The sequence below is a fragment of the Astatotilapia calliptera genome, unplaced genomic scaffold, assembly GCF_900246225.1.
Source record: "Astatotilapia calliptera unplaced genomic scaffold, fAstCal1.2 U_scaffold_1, whole genome shotgun sequence".
Classification (NCBI taxonomy): domain Eukaryota; kingdom Metazoa; phylum Chordata; class Actinopteri; order Cichliformes; family Cichlidae; genus Astatotilapia; species Astatotilapia calliptera.
The window spans coordinates 2494252-2498431 of record NW_020535618.1 but is presented as its reverse complement, the minus strand read 5'-3'; positions in this window follow the sequence as shown (position 1 = coordinate 2498431).

The following is a 4180-nucleotide window of genomic DNA, read 5'->3' as shown; positions in this document are numbered from 1 at the left end:
ACATACCTGAGTGCCCAGCCCCGGACACCAAGAACCACCAATGCACCGACCCCTGAGGGCATCAGTCTGTGGAGCAGGGAAATTATTTTACTGCTATTGTTAAATAATCATCATCATTACCATTGCATTAATAATAGAATTTGCAGCATTGATATTGTATTCAGAGGTTTAAACAGTGTGTGTCTTTTAGAAAGACTAAGTGCAGCAGGCTGACAGGAAGTTGCAGAGAGTTTGCAGAGTTTGCAGAAGCGAAAGCAGAGTCTAAGTATTCTGAGAAGCAGGCTAGACGAGGTTATTTGAAAGTCTAGGTTATTTAAATTGTCTGTTATACTTTTATATTCTTTAACTAAGCTCTTAGTAGAGGCTCTTGATTAAAACATTTATTTAGTAGATGACATATACATAGTCTCAGTTAGGATGAGCCTCTGTTCTGGTGAAAGGTCAGAAGTGCAACAGGTGGATTGAGAAAGAGCATTTAAGGACAAGACAGTAAGTGAGAGGTGACATAGAGGCTGAGTGAGGTCGTGACATACACCCACACACACACACACATTAGTTAGACTCATTTATAGGTGAGAAGTTGGTCATGTTTGTCTCTGGAAAGAGGAACAGCGTCTGGCAGGATGTGGGGCTCGTGTTCCAGACGAGACGAAGACAACGTTCTTTTAAACTGTGTTAAAAGCCATTGTGGTTGATTTGACGTATGTATATATTCTGTCGGTGACGTACGAAGGGGCGTCAGTAAATCAAACCCTGATGCTATAAAAATCTGTGTATGCTTTGATTAAGTCGAAGATCGATTGCTGTCTGCGTACAGAGTCGTTCTTCCCACATGTGTGTATTCATTAAAATCATTGTTTGACCAAGATCTTCTGGACCATGGTGGTTTGTACTCTCCTTCCTCAATTTTTGAACCTTAACAAGTCACTGGCAGGGAGTGTGGTGAGGGGAGATAGGCCTTGGAGGGCCTGAGGTGGAGTCTAAGACCCGACCTGACATATAGACACAGACAAACAGGCACACACAGACACAAACATCCATTCCCACCCTCATGCACACATATACAAACACTCAGCACTCACCCAACGTAAGGATTGACATAAATGGACATGTGAACACAATCACACTCCCCAAACATACTATATACCCCGGGTCCAGGTACCCTCACCCCCAGAGGGGGAAACAGAACCCAGACCCAAGAGATGTTACCCTTCCCCCCGGGGTGGAGGCAAGCAGACCGTCCCAGGCTCCGCAGCAGCAGGGAAGCCAATCGGACAGCCAACATCTCCTCCCAGCCCCCCCGCCCCAATGGCTAGCAGAGAACGGGGGTGTGTGAAGACCCCATACCTCCCTCCTCCCGCTCATGTGTAGTGTTGCTGCGTGTTGTTCTAAAGTGCATTTAAAACAAGGGAGAGCATGGTGCTGCTGCCAGAGAGCAGCAGGTGTTAGCACGGCCCCTCCCGAGAACCCTCAATGTCTACATGGATTTAAAATTGAGAGGTGGGCACCGGCGCCAGAGGTAGGTTTGAGTACACAGACCGTCCACTGGACGCCATTAACGTGCCCACCCTCAAGGCCCTATATACAGGGAGTGCAGAATTATTAGGCAAATGAGTATTTTGTCCACATCATCCTCTTCATGCATGTTGTCTTACTCCAAGCTGTATAGGCTCGAAAGCCTACTACCAATTAAGCATATTAGGTGATGTGCATCTCTGTAATGAGAAGGGGTGTGGTCTAATGACATCAACACCCTATATCAGGTGTGCATAATTATTAGGCAACGTCCTTTCCTTTGGCAAAATGGGTCAAAAGGACTTGACAGGCTCAGAAAAGTCAAAAATAGTGAGATATCTTGCAGAGGGATGCAGCAGTCTCAAAATTGCAAAGCTGCTGAAGCATGATCATCGAACAATCAAGCGTTTCATTCAAAATAGTCAACAGGGTCGCAAGAAGCGTGTGGAAAAACCAAGGCGCAAAATAACTGCCCATGAACTGAGAAAAGTCAAGCGTGCAGCTGCCAAGATGCCACTTGCCACCAGTTTGGCCATATTTCAGAGCTGCAACATCACTGGAGTGCCCAAAAGCACAAGGTGTGCAATACTCAGAGACATGGCCAAGGTAAGAAAGGCTGAAAGACGACCACCACTTTTAACCACTTAGAATATCCAGTAATGTCCCTGCCTACAATTAAACACATTCACTTACCGAAAATTGGGAGCATCTGCTGTGGCAAATCGGTTCAAGCCTTTTACCACAAACTTAGTCACTGCTCGGTGACATTCGTCTATCCTGGCCTGAAAGGAGACGCTACCGGTAGACTGCAGCGAGAACTGCCAGCATCTGAGCCAGACTCTGTCTGTCTCTCTCATCATGGTCACCTAAATGCACAGTAATGGCAGGTTTTGTAATAAGGCAGATCGCGCTAACATAATATGCACTGTTAGTTGATTATTTACCTGCCGCATTAACGGGAGAGGACGTGCAAACGTTACCGCTGCTGCTGGGTTGAGATTCACGAGTCCGGAGCGGAATTAAAAACACGACATTCATTTAAGGTCATCGCGTGTTTTGTGAGCAAATGCTTTTGCAAATTCGTAGTCTTTCCTCCCATAAAGTTGCCCTGTTGTCATCCGTTCTCGTAAAGTATAACCAAACTTTTGAGCGTTTCAGCCACTTAGGCACCGTGTTTCCTGCCAGGTAAATGATGCTCCGCAACGTGGTGACGTCATTCAGGGCGACTGGAATCAATAAGGAAATTGTTTGCAAAAATGGCAAACAATTCCAAGGAATTGAAACAGTGGGAACCGGTTCTCAACAAGAACCGGTTTTTGATACCCATCCCTATGAGCTGCAGGATTCAAACACAACTTATAAATACAAGTTCATACTTTTATTCTACAATCAGAGAGAAAGAAACAGAGGAAGAGTGCAGGACAGACAGACAGGTGACAGTCTCAGGTGTATACACTGCTACAAAACAGCACAAGAGAAGAAGGATTTAGTGTTTGTGTTATTACGAGTGCTAAACAAGAAGAGTTCCCAGATGGTGCAGTGGACACATGTGTAACTCCTGTGATTGAAGCATCTTTCTTTCAGCTTAACGAGTGAACCATCAGCTCGTTCAAACACACGTTAAAGTCTGGAATATTAAGTCACTTTTGTATGTGCAAATGTTTTGTCACAGCGAGCGGGGCAGATCGTGTGGAGAGTGCATGGAGGACCCAGGTGCGGACACAGATGAGCAGACAAAAATTTACTTTAGACAAAAGGCGAGGCTTTATTTGAGGCTGGAGTAAATTAACTAAACTAAACGAGAGCTGAACAGGGACAACAACTAAACAGGAACCTAAACTCGGAAGAAACTAAGAACAGTGAGACTATAAACAAGACTGTGCCAGAACATGAAGGAACTATGAAATATAAGAATAAGCAACATGACTCATGACCCGCACAGAGACTTGGAACCTGACATGACATAGGGCGTGGAACACAGACGACGTGACACTGACAAAGAGAAACACAGGGCTTAAATACGCTGAGGGATAACGAGGGAAATGAGACACAGAAGAAGGGCACAGCTGGGAGTAATCTGCCATGGCAAGACCTAGGGGAAGCGAAACTCAATACGTTGACATTGGACACAGACTTTCAAAGTAAGACAGGAAACATAACAGACACGGACTGGACTAGGGAATACAGCAGACCAGAGAACACAGAGACTGAAAACCAAAAGACTAGAAAAGATAAACTATGACAAAATCAAAATTCAATAATGATGCAAAACTCAAAACACTGGGTCACCGACCCAGGACTGTGACATGTTCCTTTAATTCATTTCCTTCGAGATTTAATAAAGTATTCTGATTCTGATTGATTCTGATGTTTAATAATGAAGAACATAAAAACTGGCACATCTCTATCACCTTTCCCCTTACGTCTTCTTTCTCAGCCTCCTTGACTCCATCTGAGATTCCACCTCCTGGAATATCTTTCCAACTCAGATATTCTCTGTTGGCAGTTGTCCACCCGGCCTTCCTCTTTAGTTACTTTTTTTTCCCAAGTCGCAAACTTCCCCCTTCATGTCTTTCATTTCCGCGCACACAAAATCAATCGTTTTTTTTGAGACCCTCAATCTTGAGCGTATTCTCTCTCACCATGTTCGAGTTCTCTCTCACCA